The sequence below is a fragment of the Vigna radiata genome, chromosome 8 (genome assembly GCF_000741045.1).
Source record: "Vigna radiata var. radiata cultivar VC1973A chromosome 8, Vradiata_ver6, whole genome shotgun sequence".
Lineage (NCBI taxonomy): Eukaryota > Viridiplantae > Streptophyta > Magnoliopsida > Fabales > Fabaceae > Vigna > Vigna radiata.
In genome coordinates, this window is record NC_028358.1 from 45,693,766 (window position 1) to 45,720,972 (window position 27,207).

The 27,207-nt window shown below is 32.0% G+C and overlaps 1 long non-coding RNA gene across 22 annotated transcripts; it reads right to left on the reverse strand.

Annotated features, from left to right (window-relative positions):
- Window positions 1-1,369: 1,369 nt before the first annotated feature.
- Window positions 1,370-25,407, reverse strand: LOC106772105. Of its 22 annotated transcripts, none has more exons than XR_002669543.1 (14): window positions 25,110-25,407; window positions 22,775-23,613; window positions 21,310-21,345; window positions 19,052-19,153; window positions 18,484-18,613; window positions 11,828-11,930; window positions 11,253-11,389; window positions 11,060-11,076; window positions 9,964-10,079; window positions 9,690-9,844; window positions 8,487-8,629; window positions 4,850-4,885; window positions 4,429-4,483; window positions 1,370-1,683 (listed from the first exon to the last, which is right to left on the reverse strand). It is a non-coding gene; the product is annotated as an uncharacterized LOC106772105 (long non-coding RNA). The 22 variants fall into 22 exon arrangements; XR_002669545.1 differs by lacking the exon at window positions 11,060-11,076 and adding an exon at window positions 17,671-17,798; XR_002669538.1 differs by lacking the exon at window positions 11,060-11,076 and adding an exon at window positions 20,601-20,687 and having other exon boundaries at window positions 25,110-25,406.
- Between the last annotated feature and the right edge of the window lie 1,800 nt (window positions 25,408-27,207).

The window sequence follows — 27,207 nt, forward strand, 5'->3', positions numbered from 1 at the left end:
GGTAGGTCGGGTTCAAGTTTTCCTGACTCGCTAATAAATGAGCCGGATTGGATTGACTCACTAAATGACCAACCCACAGTGGACCGAACCGGGTCGGGCTGGATTACCCATTTTGATAGCTCTACTTTTCATGCAATGTGTCCCCTTCTTTCTTTTTCTTCTGATTATTTTACTCTTCCAATTATTGTACGACATTTCTTTCTTCCTCTTTTTTTTTTCCATTTTTTTCTTCCTTTTTTCCATTTCATGCCAAAGAAATCGTCAACGTCCCCATTTATCAACATATTTAGGAAACACTAAACTCAAACTTATCCTCAAACCACTCTCCAAAACCATTCCAAAACTCCTTTAATCTTTATAATTAAGATATATCATGGTTTTTTTTGTTAAAGACTTGTAATGAGTTATATAATAAAAAATACATTCACTCTGTTACAGAGAACAAGTCTAGTGATACAATTAATAATACAATTAGAACCTCTGTTTTTAGTTTGAACATATGTTCAACCCATTTCATTTTACAATCACAGATTTATTGAGAAGTTTGAGTATTTTTGCATGATCAATGTATTATACCATTTTTCTCGGAATACCAATAACAGTGCAAGAAGGTGACGCCAGTAACACAGACCAAGATATCATAAAATGCATTCTCCAAAATATCAAGACTGACATATGAAGGGATAATCTACATAAAAAATATGTGTATTCCAAATTTAATCCTACGCTGATGTATTGCATACCATGATATCAAGACTGACATTGCTTGTCCATATGCACGTATAATTGAATGTATAATACATGAGATTTAGGATCGCATTCTATTAACAACATTATTTGAAGAGAAAAAAAATTGTGTAATAAAAGCCTTCCTACCTATTGAAATCAAAATGCACAAGCCGCATGCATATCTTGTGATAAAATATTTCAGCAGACTACTTTTTATATATTATGTTCGAAAAAATATTTATTATTAAAATATTAATTTTTATGGTTTATTTATTCATTATTTAGATTAAATGATTTCATTTACTATTTAATTACAGAAATTATTTTAAATGAGTTTCTTGATTTTAAATGTGACATTAATTCAATTTTTTTTTTCATTTTTTAATAAAAAAACATATATTTGTATATAATTTTTTGTAAAAACTTATACACAAATTAAATTTTGTTTGAATTTAAAAAAAAATAAATTTGTTTAATTTTTTAAATAAATAGGACTAAATGACTATGTCTTTGTCTCCAACAACTTCAAGCTTAATTTAGACACAACAAAATGAGGGTAGTGAAAAATAAAAATGAAGAAACATATCAAAAGACTATTGTAATAAAAGATGTTCAAAGGTAAGTTATTTGTAGAATAATATAGAAAAATATGATTGGAGCATACTAAATTTGTATTTTTGGAGCCTTTTTCTCAAACAATATAGCCCTTCATCCATAGCCTTTGCCAGTAAACTACAAGTCTCATAATTTCTCCCTTAGATAAAAAGAAAGGAAAAGAAAAATCAACATTAATTGTCCCTAATGCATGCAAGCAAGAATATTTAAAAATCAAAGTATGCAGACAACAACTGTGACAAATCTCATTCATAGAGAGGACATCAAATTGCATACATCATACAAATCTTGAATGGCCCCAACAGCACCTCTTTCCAGTTCAGGTGTTTCAGTCTCTTTCTATATTATGTCAATATAAGAATAATGTCAGATTTCAACATCTAGGTGTTTAACTCTCAACACATTATCATAAACTTAAAAAACTTCTAATCACACCAATCGAATTAAAAATACACTCAAGATCAATAGGACTTCAATCAAAGCTTGTAATGTGGCCACGGTATAAGTGAGGTAAAAAGAGAGAAAAATCAAGGTTAAAATCAAAGAGAGGTGTTATGAAAAACGAATGCATAAATCATTCGTGAATGCATAACTTAAACAACACAAGTTCCGAAATGTAAATTAACAGGAATGCATTACACAATGAAAGAAAGTAAGGCAAGGCTCAAATCTCACAAAGAATAAAATCTTGTCAAAACTAGTTTAAAACTCACATTTCATGTAAAAACTATTCAATTCTATTGAAAAAAATTGTAAAATCTAGCTAAAAACTATCAACTCAAATTAAGAACTCAAAAAATCATTCACAATCAAGAACTAAAAATACTAGACAAGTAATCATGCATAATCTGTAAAACTCAACTAAGACATCAATGTATCAACCTAAACAAGTTTGAAACTATAAAAGAAAGTTAAGAAAAGAGGATAGAAACTCACTATCTAAAAAACAACAAATAACTAAGAATCTCAATATCAAATATGAAACAAAATACTAAAAACAGGATAGAAACTAAAACAACTCCTCTTAAAACAGCAAAGATATTGTACTTAACATCACTACAATTTTATAAAAGCAAAATAAAACTGAAAGATCTTAAAACAGTAAAAGAAACTAGCTACACAAGCCGCATATTGAAATGTTATGAAATTAAAAGCCTTCCTACCTATTGAAATCAAAATGCATATTGAAATCAAAATGCACAAGCCGCATATCCTCTGATAAGATATTTTCGCATACTACTTTTATAGTTTACGTTCAAAAAAATATTTATTAATAAAATGTTAATTTTTATAATTTATGTATTCATTATTTAGATTAAATGATTTCATTTACTATTTAATTGCATAAAAAAAATTTAAATGAGTTTCTTGATTTTTAATTTCGTTAGTCCTATGTGACACTAATTCGCAATTTTTTTATTTTTCTAATAAAAAAATATAAATTTGTATAAAAAATTTTATAAAAAATTTATACACAAATTAAATTTTGTTTGAATTTGAAAAAGAATAATTTATTTTTTTTTAAATATATAGGACTAAATGACTATGTCTTTGTCTGCAGCAACTTCAGGCATAATTTAGGCACAACAAAATGAGGGTAGTGAAAAATAAAAATGAAGAAACATATCAAAAGACTATTGTAATAAAAAATATAAATGTGCATGGAGAAGTTTATCATATACAATCACACCAAAATAAGAGAAAAATAATTCAAAAGGAGAAGCATAAATTATTACTATGTTGAATTCAGTTTACTTCATGGGCACAGAACAAACAGAAAAACAATCTTTTGCAGAAACGCCAACCAAATGTCACCAAATAAAAAACCAATACATTGTTGTTTCATGTTTGTCAATCTTAAAAGTCACATGTCATTTAAAAAAATATGCATGGTTTTTACTTTCTAGTCCATACTATTCACTTATGATCTAATGGTAAAGATTTGACCTTCTAGTCCATACTATTCACTTATGATCTAATGGTAAAGATTTGACCTTCTGACATTTACATTAAATAACTCCTCTGACTAGTCATGGTCTTTATACCTTTAGGCTGAACTCAAAGAATGCTGCAGCTTATATCCATGCCTTGTGAAATTTTTAACATACAAACCCCTATTAGAACTCAAAATAAACCCTAAACCCTAATTACTCAAATTATCCAGGGCACGGAACAGACTAACCTCGTGAGTGTGACAGGGCAGGGGAGCCCAAGGCAGTGGAACCTAAGTATCACAAGCCACTACGGGTGCATGACCCGCCATAGTTCAACTATCATTTTAAAGTCCAGACGAGTCAAGTCTAGTATTTAACATGATAGGATGAATGTTTTATCTTGTTTGCTTTTTAAATTAATATCTTGTATGTACATGCTCTTAATTGCATGGTTTTTATATAATTAGTTCACCCTTGCAATTGCTTGTGTTTGTGCCATGTTTGCGTTTGTTTCCTTTGCGATGATCATCCACTTGGATGGGAGCAGATGGCAAGGAGATACTTTGGAAACAGCTCTTGACGGGGAAGGAAATGCTACTGCCTAGTTCTCTAGGCTTTAATTATGTTATCCTAGGATATTTTGAAGAAACTTTGTCATGTTTTAAGTTTTAAATTCTTTGTATTTTAAGGGAGAAACTCTAGTACTCCAAGTTTTCAAATTGTACTGTTTAAGGATGACTCTTAACTGCTTTCTAGTATTATTCATGATGACGCCTTTATTATATTATATATCTTTATAATATAATTGGGATGTCACAGTGAGGATAAGGTCGATAGTTATAGAGTTAGAGTTAGGGTTAGTAGTAGGGTTATGCTTATATATAAAGCTATGATTAGGAGAAGAGTTATGATTAGGGTTAGGGTAAGGATTATGATTAGGGTCAGGGATATGAATAAGGATTAAGTAGAAAAAAATGTTACATGGCCACAAATGTTGCAACTTTTCTCACAAAATCAAAGCTTTTGAGATAAATGTTCCTTGATAGCAGCAACTCTTTGTACAATAATAGATGACAAAAGTAAATTTTAATTGCATTTCAGTATAAGCATGAACATGGTGTAGAAACAAGTTAACGAAGGGGTGACATACCCAAGGTATCGTATAAAGGTACACAATAAAGTCCGAGTCAATGAGCATTGCAGGCCTGCGATTTTTTTGTCAGTATGTTAAAAACCATTGGGTGAAAGTAGTTCAGGATCCAGGGATACCTATAACTGGCACAATATAAGCACAGAGATATAATTAAAGAATTGAAACTCTCTGCATAGAGTAGATATTCAATATATAAGAAACGAAGCTTCATTGCAGAAATATCTTACTAAAATTCTCCAGCAAATAAACAACAAAATAGACAGAAATAATAATAAATACTCAACAAATACAAGCAAATGTCAACGCATGAATACTGCAGAAAACTTCCACATGTAGGGTAACTACTTCCAAGCGAGCAGCAAAATTAAGATGGAAAAAACACAGTACAGAAGGCAAGGGAATTCAAAATAAAATTTACCTTCATGCTCATAATTCATTCTGCTGAATTGGCACCCTGCAAACCAGTATATATGAATTAAGCTCAAAAGAACAAAATGCTAGAAAATATAAATATTATCATACCATATGCAAAAGAAATAAAATATCAAAACATATAAACAAGGATCCAACATGCAAACTTATGTGCAAAAGGGGAATCTGTCATATGCTAAGCACTTCAACTCATGAAACCAAGTTTTTGAATCAATATTGAGATACTTCTTAAATTTTGGGCCTTGACCAAAATGAGTCTCAAAACTTAGTCCATAGAATAAGCTGGAGTTACAACTATTTCCATTGTATCACTACTAGAAACAATATTATCTCCAACAAATACCAATAGCGTTGATTGAACATCTTGAGCATAAATTTGACAAGGGTGAACATCTTTGACTAGTTTGATAATCACCAAATGACAAACAACTCGATAGACTCAACATATTATAATTTGGGTTTGAACTTAACTAAGTTCCAAAAGCTTATTCATAAGATGTTGATTGCTATCCAATAAATACCCTATTTTGGTTATACTAACTAATCATATGAGATCTCCATCAGAGTCCATTCTCATACAAATACTAACATTACAAAGCAAGGTAGTCAAATTTGAGAGTTTTCATCAACTAAGAATTACCTAAGGAAAAAAAGATTAAAAAAAATCTATTGATTACATATATGAATAACATAATTCTTTTTACGCAAATAATTCAATATTTCAACACCAAGTCCTAAACCAAGTAAAAAACTAAACAAGAACTAAAAGATAACAAGAACATAAGACCTGATAACAAAATATAAAGAAAGACTCAAAAAACAAAAGGAGTCCAAAAAGAATATTGGTTGTTTAGAGAAAGCAAATATAAGCAGGAAAAAAAAATAACAAGATAAAGCAAACAAGAAAACAGAGAGCACAAATAACACATAACATTTCATAAAATGCAAATAAAACAATTACGAAGACAAGAGAACTAGGTATAACTGAAATAGAAAAACCTTTAAGCCAGTAATGTTCAGTGATCCACATTCAAACAAACAAAAACTTCTTCAAAAAAACCAGAAACAAAAGAGAAGAAAAATAATACAAAAGACAGCGAAAATGAAATCCTATCCTGCTTTATCCAGCCTCAAGATGTTTCCACCACACCACAATTAATAATTTGGAAAACATCCAAAACCAAACTATATGATCCTGAATCATTTTTCCCCAAAAAACAATGAAAGATAAAGAGAAAGAGAAATGTGATTTTCCCGCCCACTACCTCTGCACTCACCAATTCAATTCACTTATTTCCTTTTATACACTTTCAACCTTTTATAAAGAAAATCTTATTCTGCTTTTTTTAATTTTTTTAAAACTGAAAGGAAAAAATAAAAATTTTAACTATAGAAAATTAATTTAAAATAATTTTCTAAAAATATTAAGTTTAAGTTTTAATTGCTTTGAAAGGGAAAAACAAAAAAAAAAATAATTAAAGGTAAATAAAATTTGGTTTTGTAATAAAATTTGAAATTAAATTTATTGTCACCGATTTTTCCAAAAATTAACTTTTCTCTTGTAATGTAATTTTAATTTTGAACTTATAAATTATAGAATATATATAATGGTTTAAATAAAATAATATAGTGTGCAAAATGTGAATTAAATAATTAATTGTTTTATTAATGAATATTATAATTTATTTTTGTAAATAATGTGATTCTTGTAACTTCTAGATATAAAAATAGAATAATAAATACAATAAATAAAAAGACAATTAAGCAAATTAATATACTCATAAATTACAAGGTTTTATATTAATGTTAACTTCTTAAAAGGTAAATAATTTAAGAAAATGTTTGAAAAAGATTAAAAAGATTTAAGTAATTTAAATGCAGTTTTTTTCTAAAGAAAATAAATCAAATCTATCCTTTTAATTAATTGATCTCATTCAAATTAAGGAGTCAAATTTATTGAACCTATTTCTTTACAAGTATAAATTCCTTTTTTTTTATCCTCTAGGTATTATAATATGATTATTATTTTACGTTTCCAACTTAAAATTATTATTATTGTTATTTAATATTTTTATAAAATATTAATTGTTTAATTACACTTAGTTTTCTATCTTTGTTTGGAAATTCGTCTCCTAATTTTTTTTTTCAATTAAGTTATATTTTCTTAAAAAATCATTCAATTTAGTCAAGTATCAGTTGATAGTATTTTATACTTGTTTATTTATTTATTATTATTTGAGTAAAAAATACCATATAGTTGTAGTACTATGTAGTAAGTACCATATGCAAAAACAGAAACAAAGTTAGAAACTCGGTCAAAATCAAGAGCTCGTTAGTAAAAATTATAAATAAAAGAACTTATTAGTTAAAATTATTAAATTGAAATGACAGTGCACTAACTCTCAACACAATAAAATCCTAGTTTCCTTTTTAATGCAGTAGAATTCACATAACAATTATCAATCTCCACTGTATCTAGGAATTAAAATGAGAATTATAGTGTTTACAAAGTTAGAATTAATCAAAAATAGAATTACATTAAAATAATAGCTAAAACCACTATATTAACACATTTGCAAAATCAAATAATTTTACTCTGTAAATCAAATATGTCATAAAAACAAAAAATTAGACACAAAACACAACTACATAAAAAAATACAATTAGCTGAGAAAGATTTGAAATTAATTTATTTTTCTCAATTATCACCCTTAAAAACTCTCTGAATTATTTTAAATTTATTTATTTGTGTTGTGTTTACAAGACAGTAAAATGCATAGAAAACACCATAATTATTCACAGCACTTTGAAAAAAAAAATTAGTGAGAAACATGAATTGGACATTTTGGTGGGAAAATATAGTAAGTAAAATTAGGTATCATGGCAGATTGTATAAAATTTACCAATAGTTGCACAAAATCATAGACATGACATGACATGAGTACAAAGAATCATTACTTAGTTAGACTTAAAATGTACATAAACTTTAAAATTCTCAGCACCATAACCAATTAACTTCAGAGCTCGAGAATTCATAGTGTCAAACTTCAACTCTTTGCATGATACATATAATAACCCTTCAAAAACTTAGCACCTTAGATGTGATGGTCTAAGAGCTCATTATGATTGTTAAAATCAGGCAAATCCAATAACCATCAACTTAAACTAGGATAACATGCAGGAACTGAATTATTATGTCAACAAAGTATATGATATAAGAATAGTAATATAATCACATGCACAAAAAATAAAAGCAAAAAGAGAGCCACTCATTGAAAAATGGAATAGCACACCAGAAAATAACCCTTAGACTAGACTGACATGCAGGAACTAAAATATTATGTCAACAAAATATAGGATATAAGAATAATAATATAATCGCAGCCACAAAAAATGAGTTGAGCATATCACTGGCCAATTTTAACCACGAATTCATTGGACAAGCGTGACTTTTACATCAACATAACCAATCAATGAAATAGAGTCATTCTGAGTTTCAATTAAACCAAATTAAATCAAGCAGGTTCCAGTTCTACCATATTAAGGAGTGAAAACACTGCACAAATAAAAGAAACATAATGAAAAAAATTAGGATAATAATTCCAACCAAAGAAAACATTTACCTAAAAGAAAACAACTCCCAAACTGACTTTGCAGTAGACATCTTTAGGAATGTCTGATGCAGATTCTTTGATAGTCAACAAAGAATATAATCTTTTTACTTCATAACCCCAGGTCCCAGGATATGAGGTGTTTCAGTCTCTCTCTATATTATGTCAATATAAGAATAACGTCAGACTTCAACATCAAGGTGTTTAACTCTCAACCCAATATGCAAATTTACATTATCATAAACTTGGAAAACTTCTAATCACACCAATCCAATTAGAAATACACTCAAGATCAATAGGACTTCAATCAAGGCTTGTAATGTGACCAGGGTATAGGTGAGGTAAAAAGAGAGAAAAATCAAGGCTAAAATCAAAGAGAGATGTTATGAAAATTGAATGCATAAATCATTCACAAATGTATAACATAAACAACACAAGTTCTGAAATGTAAATAAACAGGAATGCATCACACAATGAAAGAAAGTAAGGCAAGGCTCAAATCTCACAGGATAAAATATTGTCAAAACTAGTTCGAAACTCACATTTCATGTAAAAACTATTCAATTCTATTGAAAAAAATTGTAAAATCTAGCTAGAAACTACCAACTCAAATTAGAAACTCAAAATATCAATCTAAAATCAAGAACTAAAAATAGTAGACAAGTAATCATGCAAAACCTGTAAAACTCAACTGAGAACATCAATGTATCGACCTAAAAAAGTTTGAAACTATAAAAGAAAGTTAAGAAAAGTAGATAGAAACTCTCTATCTAAAAACAACAAATAACTAGGAATCTCACTATCAAATCTGAAACAGAATATTTACTACAATATTTTCGTTACCCGAAAAAATAAACCAGAATAGATCTATGAAAAACAAAGATCTTTTATATTGAAGAGCTATTCTTCTATATTGAAGAGCTTTCTTGCTTGAATTCAAGAAGAATATGAAGAAAATAGATTGAGATCTTTTATAAAAGGTAGGTATGATATAACCAAGAGTGTTTATATCAACATAAGATGCAAACTTTTGACTCGCAATACTAGGTCAAACACAAGCACTTTCCTATTCAAGCAATTGGCCACTGGCTCGAATTCAACCCATAAACCCAACATATATACATACACCTCATGACCCTTGGGGAATAGCATCCCCTCCCACCACAGAAATTAAATAACATAAATAGCCTTAATTTCTCTGTTCAGATGGATTACGGAATCAACAGTGACATTATAGAGCCTGATAAGGCCACTGTTCAGCCTGCTATTAGGTCTGCAACTGCCATTGTACCAAATCATCCTGCTAGAGCAACTCATAGTGGGCAGGGGCCACTTTGCACTAGACACCACTATGGCTTGAGAGAAATTAACTATAAACACAAAAATTAACCAAATTAACTATAAACACAAAAATTAACTAATCTTATCGTAAGCTAATCTTATACAGATTTGATTAAACTATAAACACAAAAATTAACCAAATTATTACCTTCAACTTTTGATGAGCTTCTTTCACAGTCTTTCCATCCTTTTTCTTTCTCCAATTATATCCATACTTTCTAAAGTACCTCAAAGCCTTTCTATCAAATAGAAAAAGTGTACCACCTGAAATTATGAAGTAAAATTCAAAGCTTTTATGCCTTTGTAAACTCAAATTAATGATAGGAATATGATTAGAAGGTAAAAGATAGAGTGAAAATAACAAGTTATAAGAAAACAACAAAATACTAATAATAACATCCTAAATCCTAATGAATTGTGATGATTATGCAATAAGTACACAAGGTGCTTTTTTGCTACCAAGCTTCATAATTTTTTTTTTAATAATGTGCCTTTATTCCTTAACTGAAATAAAAGATCTATTGGAACATGAATACATTAAGTTCAGATGATGAAAAATTAAAAAACTTCATACAGTTTTAAAAATAATTAAATTCAGTTAAATGAACTCAAGAAGGAGAATACTTCAATTTTGAAACACATTGTTCAGCAGCCAGAAAGATATGATTAATTCAGGCCAAAATGTTCATAAACTCCAAGTTGCACCAAATAAGTCAAGGAAAATCAGTTTGTGAAACCTTCTTGGGCAATTCATCTAATCCATATATCAAAAGTATAAACTGGTTCAAATTAATATTAAGTAACATAGATCATGGCATGTTAGCAATAAATGCTTTTGGGCCATTGATTGAAGAGTCAATGCTGCTAAGTTTAAGTTTCTTAAGTTTAAGGTTAAGCTTAGGCTAAACTCACTTTCCAAGACACTACAACTACGACTGTGAAGTCTTCAAAGGGTACAATGTATATAGTATTATCTCCATGATTGGAATAAAGGAAAAATATTATACTCTAAATCAAATTGTATTTTCCAAATTTCATGTAATAAAATAGGTTGTTGCAGTTACAAACTAACAAATTTCCAACATAGAATAAATAGCTATTTTTGCATGTTTATTGCATAAAGGAGTAATCAAAATTGTAATACCAGTTTGGGTAAAAATAGAAAAGCAAAAGGCCAACCGAAAAGGTCACAAACATAAAACATAATAGTAAAACCAGATTCAAGGGAGTCTCAACATACTAACCAGACCAACAACACTTGCTTTTGCATGCTCAAATTCCATGTGAAAGAAAGAGACAAATAATTACAATTCTTTTTTTTTATATTATTTTTATTCAAAAGGCCTAAGAAGACCATTAAAGAAGGCATAAGCTGCAGAACAAAACCAAAATGTTAAAAAAATAAAAGTGGATATAGACCCAGAGATATCAACAAACCAATGGATTCAGAACAATCCTCATGCTGGGTTGAATGTATTTCCACAAAACCCTTAGAATGCTGACCAGTTGGACTTAAAGGATCGAGACAAGCATCAATGTGAAACCTAGAATTTTCATTATGTAGAAGGATAGCACTGCAAAAATCAACAGTATTAAACTATTAAAATTGTATAATTAATTGATATATATGTTTATTTCTCAACCTTGATATTACTCTTATCATAAGAGAAAATGAAATACTATGTGTACAACGAAGTGAAAAAGAGAAAGGAGAGAAAAGTATTACATGTTATTAGTGATATCATGGAGATAGATACAGAGGAAAAAGTAGTGTCCTATGCTACTAAAAATTATTGTATGAATATCTATTTATCATAATCCATACATTAGAATGGTTGCTCCATACACGGTATGAATTTAGTAAACAAAAAGAATCAGGGCACCGAAACAATCAAAGGAATTGTACAAAAAACTGATGGTAAGAAATTAAATTACAAGGTTCACTAGTGACTACGGAACTCATTTAATCACTATACTATGGATACTTCATTGGGACTGAAATCTTATCAAACCTGTATGCTACTGGATCATAGGGGTGAAAAATATTGAATAACTGCTGACAAGCTGGCATCTCTTCTCTTATATTTTCCTGCTCCCAATATTCTTGTCATTTACCTGAAACAAACAAGAAAGAATACATAGTTATCAACCTAGATGCATATGATTAAAAACTGAATGTCATTATGACTGGCACTTGTAATCATAAATTTTTTCCCCGATAAAAGCACAGAAAGTGTTTTAGCATTAATTTAATAAAGCCAAACAAAATTGAATGGAGATTGTTAGTACAAAAGAACTGTTAGGTTCCTTTACTCAAGGAACGTAACAGATGAACAATTCACACAAACACTCCCAACAGTAAGAAAGAAGGGTATGAATATAAACTATTTATCTGTAGAAGTATGGATGAACAGTAAACAAAAGAGTATTTCCCAAGGAAGCCTCCCTTCCTTCACTGGAATCACGCTCCAGTCTCTACCTAAAAGACACCCAAAAAGATAAGATACCCACCTTGCTCCTAACACGTGTTTGTCTCACCCCTACGTGTTTGCCTTGCTCCCTACTCTCCTTACATGTGTTTAGCTGACTCCTCTTTTATTCTTCCTTGTATAGACCTTTAATGGTCTAACATTACCCTCCTCCCCAACATCAACCTTGTCCTCAAGGTTGNGTGTTTAGCTGACTCCTCTTTTATTCTTCCTTGTATAGACCTTTAATGGTCTAACATTACCCTCCTCCCCAACATCAACCTTGTCCTCAAGGTTGAAATGAGGGAACTCTTGGCGGATGTAGTGTTCTTCTTCCCATGTAGCCTCTTCAACATCATCCTTCTGCCATTGTATTAAGACTTGGGGTATCACCTTCCCCAATTCCTGCTAGTTCCTGCATTGAAGCACTTTCAGAGGAGTGTAAGTGTGTCTATCCTCCTGCAATTCATTTGGCAAAACTTCCTCCACCTTATGATCTCTACCACTAGTTTCAATTGAGAAACATGAAACACTGGATGTATTCTTGAAGATTCTGGTAACTGCAGCCTAAAAGCAACGGATCCTATTTGTTTTTCCACCAAAAACGGCCCATAATATCTTGCTGAAAGTTTGGGATGCAGTTTTCTGGGCATAGATGCTTGTCTATGAGGTCTGATTTTAAGGAATACAAAATCGCCTTCCTTGATTTTGGCTGCCACCCTCTTCTTATTAGCATGATGAGTCATCTGATCCTGAGCCCATGCCAAGTGATATTTCAATTGCTGCAATGCCTCATCACGGGTTTGCAAATCCTGAGCAACTGCATCCACCACCGTTTCTCTTGGTATGTAACGTGTCAATGTAGGAGGAGGTCTTCCATACACCGTTTCAAAGGGAGTGCATTTGGTCGCGCCTTGGTACGTGGTGTTATACCAATATTCAGCCCAAGGTAACACCAAGCTCCAACTCTTGGGCTGTTCGAAGCTGAAACAGCGCAGATAAGTTCCCAACACCCTGTTCAACACTTCCGTCTGACCATCTGTCTCTGGGTGATAGGTTGTGCTCATCCTGAGTTGTGTACCCTGTAAACGAAAAATCTCTTGCCAAAATACACTCATAAAAGTCAAATCTCTATCACTAACAATGGTTACTGGTATCCCATGAAGTCTAATCACTTCCTTCACAAACACCTCCGCTATGGATCGAGCTGTATAAGGGTGTTTAATTGCAATAAAATGTCCATACTTGCTGAGCCTGTCCACCACCACTAATATAGTATCAAATCCATGAGACTTGGGTAGTTTCACTATAAAATCCATACTGATCTCCTCCCATATTGCTTGTGGTATAGGCAGGGGTTGTAAAAGTCCTTGGGGAGATGCTGCTAGATATTTGTGCTGTTGACACACTAAACATGCAGCCACAAAATCCGTAATTATTTTCTTCATTCCCACCCAGTGTAATGATTGCCCCACTCTTCTGTAGGTTCGGTAGACCCCCGAGTGTCCTCCAGTTACCCCAATGTGAAAGTCAGCTATAATCTTTGGTATCTAAACCGAATGTGGGGATAAAACCAGCCGCCCTTTGTAGTGTAATCTGCCATGCTCCAGAGTGTATGCAGGATGGGAATCTGGATCTGTTCTTATATCTGTTAACACCTTGCTGAGGTTCTCATCCTTCTCCACCCCTTCCATGATCTCTTTAAAATCAGCCCAGTATGGCTTGGATATCATCCCTAACATCTTTTCTTCTTCTTCCCACTCTGCTCCTTTTCGTGAAAGTCCATCTGCCACACAATTAGATGCNCCTGTCCTATATTTTATCTCAAATTCATATCCAAGGAGTTTAGCTAGCCAATTTTGCTGACTTTGGGTAGTTATCCGTTGTTCTAGTAAGTGCTTCAAGCTCTTTTGATCAGTAAAAACCACAAATTTTTGGCCCAATAAGTATGGCCTCCAATGTTGTATAGCAAGCACCAACGCCGTCAATTCCTTTTCATAGATGGATTTGGTTGAAGATGATTCTGATAAAGTCTTACTAAAGAAAGCTATGGGTTTATTTCTCTGTGACAGCACTGCTCCCACTCCATTCCCTGATGCATCACACTCTACCCAAGATGTTTGATCAAAGTCAGGCAGAATCAAAACTGGAGTTGTTGTTACTGCTTCTTTAAGTTTCTTCATGGCTTCGGATCCTGCTACCGTCCACTTAAACATCCCCTTCTTCAGCAATTCAGTGAGGGGTCTTGCCATCTTCTCATAGTCACGGATAAATCTTCTATAATACCCAGTCAAACCTAAAAAACCTCGTAACTCCTTGATAGTCTTAGGTTCTGGTCAATCTAATACCGCTGCAACCTTGGGGTCAATCCCTTCAAAAGTTGGAAGCTCAACACGCTTCACCCAGCTGTGATGGATTTCCCCTTGTTCGTCTTCCGATTCTTCCTCTGACGTCTCCGACGAGCGTCGCTCGCGTTCGCCGCTAACAGACTCTCGACTCCCTTCCGAGGTCCGGTCTCGGTTCTTGGAGCGTCTTCGAAAGGCTCGCCGAAACTCGTTGGTCATTTTTCGCATCTCCGCCTTCAACTCTTCCACCGTCGACTCCATCACCACCATTCGCCCCTCCATTTTTCGTCGCTCCAGCTTCCTTCGATCCGGCAGGTCGGACCAAACCTGTTAGGTTCCTTTACTCAAGGAACGTAACAGATGAACAATCCACACACACACTCCCAACAGGAAGAAAGAAGGGTATGAATATAAACTGTATTTATTTGTAAAAGTATGGATGAACAGTAAACAAAAGAGTATTTCCCAAGGAAGCCTCCCTTCCTCCACTGGAATCACGCTCCAGTCTCTACCTAAAAGGCACCCAAAAAGATAAGATACCCTCTCCCTATTCTGATTCTTATTTATTCTCTCTCTCTTCTAACAACCCGTAACCCACCTTGCTCCTAACACGTGCTTGTCTCACCCCCTACGTGTTTGCCTTGCTCCCTACTCTCCTTACACGTGTTTAGCTTACTCCTCTTTTATTCTTCCTTGTATAGACCTTTAATGGTCTAACAAGAACACACAGCGAAAGTTGATCAGTGTTAGAATACATGACAAAATTTCAATAGTATAGTAGCAACTGTATTTTACAATTAATTTGAATATATCTTAGGTTACCTCCCAAGATTAGTCCCTATATTTCTTTACCCCAATGATTCATTAATCAGTTAGAATTATGATCTAGCATTAGCATAAATAAAGGCCAATTTTATATGTTTTCGTATCAAATTGGAAAACATCATACGTTATGAACCTCGCCAAGAGATTCCAATATTACAGGTGTATTATACAAGGAGGCAAATGAACCAACGAGATGCAATCGGTGACTGGTAACTTGAAAATCCAGTTAGTAAAGGAGGTGGTAAGAGTAGTTAGAGAGATCTATTTGGAAAATTTGAGAGTTGAGGAGAGGGACTTACAAATATAATTTTCTATCGATGGGGAAGTATTCTTTTTAGATGCTAATAATCTGTTTTCACAATGGTAGTAGAAGAAGTGGTTTCCCTTGGCAAAAAGGAATAACAGAACCTCTCTGGTTATCTTCCCCTTCATATGTCTTTCATGATCTTCATATCATTATCAAGACAACATTAACATTTACTTTTAACTAAAAAGCTAAAACAAATTTCAAGCCGACATAATAGCTTTTCTCTGCAACAACATCGTGATTCTTTTATTAATAGTTCCATCCCCTAGTTGTCGCACAACACAAAAGAATCCTTATACTTGTGTCATTGTCAAGAATCACTGACTCGATACACGCTAACTCCCAACAAGTTTTGATAACTACTCAATTAGCAATGGACGGCGACCGACTTTTCCTGCGTGAGCTAAATCAGAATCGCAAAAACAAACCTAATTGAGAAGGAAACCGGAAGCCGGAAACAACGTCAACCAAACAAACATAGATCTAAAATTAAAACAAGGAAGGCAAAGAAAAGAGAAAAATAAGAGATAAGAGAGAGGAAACTTGCAAAGCGTTTACGAAGCTCTTGCTGCGCTGCATGAAGGGGTCGTCGTAGGTCATGGCGGAGTTGAACGGTGCGGCGGTTGGGCGCTCAAACTCCATTGCTGCAACGGAAACGCACGCTGAGAAGAAACGCGACGAATGAAATTGCAAAAAGAAAAAAGACAGACTATGGCTTCTTTCAACCCTTGCCACGACTTGTCGCTCGATTTCTCCTTCCAGAAGGTAAACCAATAGGCCGCACTGCCTTCCATACTAACGTAAGCGACCTCCACCTTCTCATCGTCGTCCTCCACCTTTTAGATATCAAAAAATCTTTCTGCCCTGTTCAACCAACTGAGGGGCTCTTCTCCATCGAATGTTGGTAATTCGATTCTCTTTCTCCACAGTTTTTGTTCGCCACTTCTTTCGCCGGTTTCACTCCCTCCAGTCCTCCCATTAACTTTATCTTTATTATCATTCACAGAAGTACCCTCCTCCGAACTACTATCTGTCTGGTCCCCCTTTTTCTCCAACATGGTTAAAATTCTCTGCAAATCACGACGAACAGCCACTGACTCAGCCTTCAACCCTTCAACCGTGATCTCTATTGCTTCGAAACGTGTCGTAATTGCCTTCTCTATCGCACCGTCACAGCTTCTCTCCAACAAATGATCCGGCAGGTCAGACCAATCTTGATAGGTTTCTCTTAAAGAAACCTGATCTATATTCCCAAACAACCCCAGAAAACAGAATAGAAATGTTGTATAACCTTTGTGTATGGATCAACAATGAAAGAATACAAGAATGTAACAGTAAGAGAGCCTAATCTCCCTCCAACAAGACTCACAAGTCTATTCTAGAATACCCAAACGTCCAAAAGTGAGTACTAAACACCCACTTAGCTATTTATACAATGTATCTACGGATACATCCCCCCAGTACCTAACTGCTAAAACAGTTAGGCCAACTAACAACAGCTGACTACTTATTCCCGCTCTTTCTCCTCACGTACACCCCTAACATCCTATCACCAACCCAACCTAACCCAACCCCATATGTTTTTTCTTTCATATTTACTTAACATGAATTGCCAAGTGGGAATCTATAGGCCACAAATATACAAAATATCATAACAATAAGTTCCAATTACATTTATGAATTCGGGGAATGTTTGATTGTCAATGTCAAAGTAGTGGTTTCAACCTTGTGAGAGTTTTAGTGTTCATATATGCTAAATTCAAACACCAATCTTTTGGTTCAAATAGATTTTCTATATATGTATTCTAGAAACTAAATCGACTAATTCTTTATGTATAATGACCAAAATAATAATTAACTACAAAACAAAATATTTCATTGTAAGGGAGAAATAATACATGTGCACTCACAGTTATTTCATGTAAGTATAAAGCACAGCTTTGGAAAGATAAAAAGGATGGGAGGGTATATCACTAAGATTAAAATTTCACAGTCCTTTAGAAGTGGGTAAGTTTCTTCAGGAATTTCACTAACATCACTGCAAATTCAGAGACAAGATTAGCCCACATAAATAGATGAAAAGCCTGAACTGATTCATATCCAAATACTTTTCTACTTAAGTAAAAACATCACCTAATGTAATAGATATTATCAAAACGAAAACCAAGGGACCGATAATTCTGGCCGTGCCAAACTGGTAATGGGGTAATCTGAAGTACAATAATAGAAAGAAAAAAAAGAATAGAGCCAAGCCCCATCCACAAGAAGGAACACACCAGAAATTAATTGATTGAGGAATAAGTGAGAAAAAAAGTTGACAGGGGACAAAGTACGAGAACACCCCACTTGAAATATTATTCCAAGGGTGTATACTCTCTATTTTCTTCATAGAAGCTCTTCTAAACACCTCTAGGTCAATCTAAAAGAAGCATGCCGAACATCATTTTAAAACTCATAACTAGTCTCTTCATTGAAATTTAAAGCATTCAAAAGTAATAAAAAAAAAAAAAAAATCGCTGTAAATTTACATCAAATTCCCTACTTCCGTTAGCTGGTGGCACAGTTAATATTCAGTCACAACTTGGTCTTATTGGGTATAATATGCTGTGAGAACTAAGACCAATGTCATTTACCTCAAGAATTNAAAACTTTCTTTACATAACAATACCGTAAGAAGGTAGTAGCAAATANCAACACCTTTTGAAAAACAGAATAATACTTACTGAAATGCTCCAGCAATACTTCTAGCATTTTGGACAATTTCGGACTAGATGCTCCATGAGACAAACTTTGCTGCATTAGTTGCCTTGCTTTAAAATAACTTCACTTTTACTCATAAATTTTGCAAAATATCTGAAAGTAATCCTTATAGAATCATTTTTCAGAACTTTAAATATATATATAAATATGTAATTCATAAATGTTGGCAATAGCATAGTAAAATATTCCTACAAGGCCCTTACATAAATTAAATACCAAAAGACATGCACAACATGGTTAGGGAAGTTTCTTAGATATTATGCTCTCAGCTATATCAAATAAGAGCGTAAAGTTAAATGACTTCACATGTAATAGAACATTGGTCTTCTATTAAACCAAAGACAAATAAATATCAATTACCAGTGATCTATTTTCCAAATCTAGTTCAATAATGTATACATAGAAATATTACAAATAAGTGATTTAAATATGAAGAATTTACCACAAAATGCATTGTATAGACATCACTATTGCGGTCTGATATTCAGACTCAACAAAATGCTCAATTTATTATGCATAACTAGTGCCTACCTGGCCAAGCCTTCCTCGTCAGGTAATGTTTCATCTTTCGTTTGTGAACATCATCCTCTTCCAATGCTAATGCCTGCAGTACAGCATAGTGCCTTTGCAAGGCTGAAGATGAAAAAAGCTTATTTTTTACCATCAGGAATCACAATATCTTTTCTTTTGTCAAATGGGAATAATAATTAGAAGTAGAAAAAGACACATACTGTAAGTAGCTAATCATCATACACTATCAAGGAATAAAATAAAAAAAATACGTAAACAGACAAAACATTAAAACGTTATTATGAAGTTAATATTTCTACAATTTATTGATTTCATCGAGTAAAATATCAACAAAAGGTCTAATTATTGGGTAAAGCTAATGGAATGGAGTGTATAAATGCAATGCTTTTCAACAAAAAAAAAATAATAATATTCTATCAGAGTTGAAGAGATGAAAATTGTGGGGTAGATGGGATGGGTTAAAAAAAAGGATGAATTTGGCATACTAAGGAAAAGATGAGAGATTCTTGCCTTTGGTTAGTGAGAAACATGAATTGGACATTTTGGTGAGAAATAATATAGTAAGTAAAATTAAGTATCATGGCAGATTGTATAAAATTTAGCACTAGTTGTATAAAATCATGGACATGACATGAGTTTGAAGAAACAGTACTTAGACTTAAAAAGTACATAAACTTTAAAATTCTCAGCACCATAACCAATTAACTTCAGAGTTCGAGAATTCATAGTGTCAAACTTTAACTCTTTGCACAATTCATATAACCCTTCAACAGCTTAGCAACTTAGATGGTCTAAGAGCTCATTATGATTGTTAAAATCAGGCAAATCCAATAACCATCAGCTTACAAGATCTCAATGTTGACACCCTAGATGGTCTAACCTCCGTAGCATATGTAAACATCCTAATCTCTAATTCTTCCAATTTTATAGTAGTGTGTTAAGTATTCTTTGTAAGTGTCCAAAACAATTGTAATTTTTGTAACTTTTTATAGCATGAATTAAACTTAGAGAGTTAAACTTGTTCACCAATTGAGAGGTTCTTATTATTTTTTCTACAAAGTTTTATCTATAAGGGAAGGTCCAAACATTATAATTAGAAGTTGTTTGCACACGGGGGACAACCATAGGTGACTTGTGTACTCACTATAAACAAAAGTGGTTTGCGCACTTGTGCAATAAACCAGCAACAACAAAGGTGAACCAGTGATATGACAACCATTGCATGACAGATAAAAGCAGAAAGAGAGCCACTCATTTAAAAAATGGAATAGCACACCAGAAAACACCCTTAGACTATGATAAAATGCAGGAACTTAAATATTATGTCAACAAAATATAGGATATAAGAATAGTAATATAATCAAAGGCACAAAATATGAGTTGAGCATTTAACTGGCCAATTTTAACCGAAAATTCATTGGACAAGTGCGACTTTTACATCAACATAACCAATCAATGAAATAGAGTCATTCGGATCAGTTTCAATTAAACCAAATTAATTCTAATTCTCCTGTAAGATTTATGATAGAAAGAAACTAAGTAAAATTACCTGGATATATTCCATCTTCATTTTATTTTTTTTTAGGAGTTCACACATGCTATAAAACACGATCTAGGATATTAAGGAGTGAAAACACTACACAAATAAAAGAAACATAAGAATGAAAAAAATTAGGATAATAATTTCAACCAAAGAAAACATTTAACTAAAAGAAAACATCCACGTCAGAAAAGGAACCTGGACTACAATATTTTTGTTACCCGGAAAAATAAACCAGAATAGATCTATGAAAAAGTTACTCATGCACTCAAGGCAAAGATCTGGAATACAAAACACGTATTCTTCTATATTGAAGAGCTTTCGTGCAAGAAGAATATGAAGAAAATAGTTTTAAAAAAGGATGGTATGATATAACCAAGAGTGTTTATATCAACTTAAGGCAGAAATGCAACTTTTGACTCCTAATACTAGGTCAAACACGTGCACTTTCCCATTCAAGCAATTGGCCACAGGCAACTGGCTCGAATCCAACCCATAAACCCAACATATATACATACACCTCATGACCCTTGGGGAATAGCATCCCCTTCCACCACAGAAATTAAATAACATAAATAGCCTTAATTTCTCTGCTCAGATGGATTATGGAATCAAGAAAACTCCCACACGTAGGGTAACTACTTCCAAGCGAGCAGCAAAATTAAGATGGAAAAAGCACAGAGAACAGAAGGCAAGGGAATTCAAAATCAAAATCTACCTCCATGCTCACAATTCATTCTGCTGAATTGGAACCCTGCAAACCAGTATATATGAATTAAGCTCAAAAGAACAAAATGCTTGAAAATATAAATATTATCATATCATATGAAAAAAAATAAAATATCAAAACATATAAACAAGGATCCAATATACAAACTTATGTGCAAAGGGGGAATCTGTCATGCTAAGCACTTCAACTCATGAAACCAAGTTTTTGAATCAATAGAGATACTTCTTAAATTTTGGGTTGAGACCAAAATGAATCTCAAAACTCAGTCCATAGAATAAGCTGGAGTTACAACGATTTCCATTGTATCACTACTAGACAAAATATTATCTCCAACAAATACCAATAGCGTTGATTGAACATCTTGAGCATAAAGTTAACAAGGGTGAACATCTTTGACTAGTTTGATAATCACCAAATGACAAACAACTCGATGGACTCAACATATTATAATTTGGGTTTGAACTTAACTAAGTTCCAAAAGCTAATTCATAAGATGTTGATTGTTGTCCAATAAATACCCTATTTTGGTTATGTTGAAAACAGAAGTAGGATGCTGGAAATAATTATTCTCACTTTCATACTTTTGAAACAATACATAGGTGTTTAAAAAGAAACAAACCATGGTCTAATTAAGGTAAAAAATCTCCTGAAATAAAGTCTCTAAGTCAGGAGATATCTATCTAATAATACCTAATCTTAATGAAGGGAAATCTTTCCAATAATTACTAATCCTAATCCCTTAATTTTAGGGATTACACATAATTGCCATATTAATTGTAATATTTATTGCTTAATAAATTCACATATTCTGACATCCCCCTCAAGCTGAGGAATAGATATTGGTCATTCCCAACTTGCTTATAAGATCTTGGAAGATAGGGCTATTGAGACCTTTTGTTAACACATCAGCTACTTGTTGCCTGGATGGGACATATGCCATGCATATTAAACCGTTGTCTACTTTTTCTTTGATAAGTGTCTATCTATTTCAACATGTTTTGTCCGGTCATGTTGATCGCGATTGTGTGAAATTTCTATTGCTGATTTATTATCACAATACATTTTCATGGGACCCTTCAAATCAACTTTCAAATCATCCAGAATAATTTTTATCCATAATAATTCACATATTCCTTGAGCAAATGCTCTGAACTTCCACCCAGGAAAGTACAATATCCAGTAATCGATCTTCTATCAAAGGATAAAGAAGTGTCTGTACTACTAAAAATTATTGTATGAATATCTATTTATCATAATCCATACATTAGAATGGTTGCTCCATACACGGTATGAATTTAGTAAACAAAAGGAATCAAGGCACCGAAACAATCAAAGGAATATTGTACAAATAAACTGATGGTAAGAAATTAAATTACAAGGTTCGCTAGTGACTACAGTACTCATTTAATCACTATACTACGGATACTTCATTTGGACCTAAATCTTATCAAACCTGTATGCTACTGGATCATAGGGGTGAAAAATGTTGAATAACTGCCGACAAGCTGGCATCTCTTCTCTTATATTTTCCTGCTCCCAATATTCATGTCATTTACCTGAAACAAACAAGAAGAAAGAATACAGAGCTACCAACCTAGATGCATATGATTAAAAACTGGATGTTATTATGACTGGCACTTGTAATCATAACTTTTTTCCTGATAATAGCACAGAAAGTGTTTTAACATTAATTTAATAAAGCCAAACAAAATTGAATGGGGATTGTTAGTACAAAAGAACACACAGTGAAAGTTGATCAGTGTTAGAATACATGACAATTTTAATAATATAGCAGCAACTGTATTTTACAATTAATTTGAATATATGTAGGGTTACCCTCAAGATTAGTCCCTATATTTCTTTATCCCAATGATTAATTAATTAGTTAGAATTATGATCTAACATTAGCATAAATAAAGGCCAATTTTATATGTTTTTGTATTAAATTGGAAAAAGGCATGTTATAAACCTCGCCAAGAGATTCCAATTTTAAAATATATAAGAAAACGAAGCTTCATTGCAGAAATATCTTATTCTCCTTTTCAGCTCAATCAGGACTAAAATTCTCCACCAAAATAACAACAAAATAGACATAGAAATAATAATAAATACTCAACCCCAAATACAAGCAAATGTCAACACGTGAATACTGCAGAAAACTCCCACATGTAAGGTATCTACTTCCAAGTGAGCAGCAAAATTAAGATGTAAAAAACACAAAGAACAGGTGACAAGGGAATTCAAAATAAAATTTACCTCCATGCTCATAATTCATTCTGCTGAATTGGCACCCTGCAAACCAGTATATGTGAATTAAGCTCAAAAGAACAAAATGCTAGAAAATATAAATATTATCATATCATATGCAAAAAGATAAAATTTCAAAACATATAAACAAGGATCCAATATGCAAACTTATGTGCAAAAGGGGAATCTGTCATATGCTAAGCACTTCAACTCATGAAACCAAGTTTTTGAATCAATATTGAGATACTTCTTAAATCTTGGGTTGTGACCAAAATGAATCTCAAAACTCGGTCCATAGAATAAGCTGGAGTTACATCGATTTCCATTGTATCACTACTAGACAAAATATTATCTCCAACAAATACCAATAGCGTTGATTGAACATCTTGAGCATAAAGTTAACAAGGGTGAACCATCTTTGACTAATTTGATAATCACCAAATGACAAACAACTCGATGGACTCAACATATTATAATTTGGGTTTGAACTTAACTAAGTTCCAAAAGCTAATTCATAAGATGTTGATTGCTGTCCAATAAATAACCTATTTTGGTTATACTAACTAATCATATGAGATCTCCATCACAGTCCATTCTCATACAAATACCAACATTATAAAGCAAGGTAGTCAAATTTGAGAGTTTTCATAAACTAAGAATTACCTAAGGAAAAAAAGATTAAAAAAAATCTTTTAATTACATATATGCATAACATAATACTTTTTACACAAATAATTCTATATTTCAACTTAATGATAAAGAAAAGTAGCAAACCACAATAATAAAGTATGATATTATACTAGTGTTAAATTGATTAAACTTGAATAAATGGTGACCAAACATTGGTTAGTTGGATATTTCTCAACAGACAATATGTAAAAGTACAACACACTCAGCACTGAATTGACTAATATTTTATTAATAAGTCATAAGTTCGGTTTTGCGTAACATTAATCTGGATCAACACCGAGTCCTAAACCAAATAAAAAACTAAACAAGTACTAAGAGAAAACAAGAACATAAGACCTAATAACAAAATATAAAGAAAGACTCCAAAAATACAAAAGGAGTCCAAAAAGGAGATCGGTTGTTTAGAAAAGGCGAATATAAGAAGGAAAAAAAATAACAAGATCAAGCAAACAAGAAAACAGAGAGCACAAATAACACATAACATTTCATAAAATGCAAATAAAACAATTACAGAGACAAGAGAACTCGGTATAACTGAAATAAAAAATAAAACCCTTTAAGCCAGTAATGTTCGGTGATCCACATTCAAACAAACAAAAAGTTCTTGAAAAAAACAGAAACAAAAGGGAAGAAAAATAATACAAAATACAGTGAAAATGAAATCCTGCTTTATCCAATCTCAGATGTTTCCACCACAACAAAATTGAAAAAGTTAATAATTTGGAAAACATCCGAAACTAAACTATATGATTATGAATATTTTTCCAGGAAAAAAACAAGAAAGAGAAAGAGATATGTAATTAAAACAGACATAGAGAAAGAGAAAAAATAAGAGATAAGAGGGAGGAAACCTGCAAGGCGTTGACGAAGCTCTTGTTGCGCACCATGGAGGCCTCGTCGTAGGTCATGGCGGGGTTGAGCGGTGCGGCGGTTGGGCGCTCAAACTCCATTGCTGCAACAGAACCGCACTCTGAGAAGAAACGCGAGCCCAAACGCCATTGATGAACGGTGCTCTGATTAGGGCATAATAAATACGAATTGGGAACTGAAGAGAAAGAAAGGAAAAGGAGTTGCTGTGCGGTGGTGTGTGATGTATGAGTGGGAGCCTGATGGATTTAAGCGAAAGGGAGATTTAATGGAGCGTGAGGGTTGTTAGTTGCCGCCAAAGTTCCCTCCATTAATCTTTCAACGTGAAAATACACTTCTACCCTCTTGTTTGACCAGCCACATGGGTCTGACCGTCTAATGAATTGTATTTTTTTTTTCTTATACTTCATATTAATTTTAATTTTAAATATTCCTAAAAGTAAAACAGATTTTATATTTAAACATAGGTTTAATTATTTAGTTTTTATTTAGGTGATTCTTTTCGAATAGATTGTTCACCTTTTTTTAGTTTCAGTTTGATATTTATTTTTAAAAAATTGGAATCATTAAATCCTTCTTAACACTTTTAAAAATATGTAAAGTGTCAGCTCATGATTTCTTTTAGTTTTTTAAATATTTTTTTAATTGTTTTTATTTCTTTTTTTAAATTTTTTTAAATAAAACATTTGTTACGTGTTAAATTGATATTATGTCATGTAGCATTATGATGTGACACCGTCAGTGATAAGTCGCTGATAGTGCCGCTTGTCACCCTCAAAGCATGTGCCATTATATTTGTTTCAATTTTTTTCCTATATTTTTTAATTTTTTGTTCCAATTTGGTCTCTGCATTAAATGATTAAAAGATTAATTTAACAATAATTATTCACTTGAAAGAGTTTTGACAAAGTTTACAAATAATTTTAGAATTTAATTAAGTATGCGCGTTTTCCAAATTCTTGTCTTTAAATTTATTTTTTTTTTAAGTGAATTTTTAGTGATGATATATTCAAAGGCTTCATATTTAAATTCAGGTATAAAGTACTCAGATTATTTCTGTGTAGATTACGTTCGTAAAAATATTTATTATTGAAATGTTAATTTTTATAATTTATTCACTCGTATTATTTAAGTTAAATGATTTTATTAATTGTTTAAATATGTAGAAAAATTTTAAATGGGTTTCTTTATTTTTATTTCTCTTAATCTAGTTTTTGTTTTGAAAACTTTAATGAAATTAAGTTAATTTCATTCATCCTATATAGTTCGTAATTTTTATATCTTTCTAATAACAAATATAAATTCATATAAAAAAACATTTTAAAAAATTATATACAAATTAATTAGTTTTTTTTTAATTTGAAAAGGAACAAATTTGTTTAATTAATTTAAGAAACAAGACTAAATGACTATGATTTTATCTACAACAACTTCAGACTTAATTTAGGCATGACAAAACGAGGGTAGTGAAAAATAATAATGAAAAAACATATCAAAATATTATTGTGATAGAAAATATAATTGAGCATTAAGAAGTTAATCATATACAAATAGGTTGAGTTTAATTGGGTTCGATTTGGTTTGATTTTCTTGGGTTAGGTATGATTCGATTGGATTGTGTTGGGTTGGGTTAGAATGGATTGAGGGATGTTTCATCCTCCACCTCCAAGTTTTCATCTGCACCTCAAAAAATTACCATTTTAACCTTAATTAATATTATTTTAATATTTTCTCTTTCTTCATAAAGTCATTCGGCACCCCTCTAACTTTTTCTCTTTCTTATTAAAGTCAACATACACCCTTCTAATTTTTTCTCTTTCTTATTATAGTCATCCTACACCATTTTAATAGACTTTAAAATCTATACAATTTTTTTTATAAATTTTTTAAATTTCATTTTAAATTCAATAATAGTTTAATTTAATTTAAAATTTTAAAATTATTTAATATAAGTTTATTTCTTAATAATTATTAAAATATAATTTTTATTATTATAATAGTTATGTTAAAAAAATAAAAACAAAAGTAAGTAAAATAAAAATAGCAATAATAAATATTAAAAGAATTTTTTAAAAATATTAT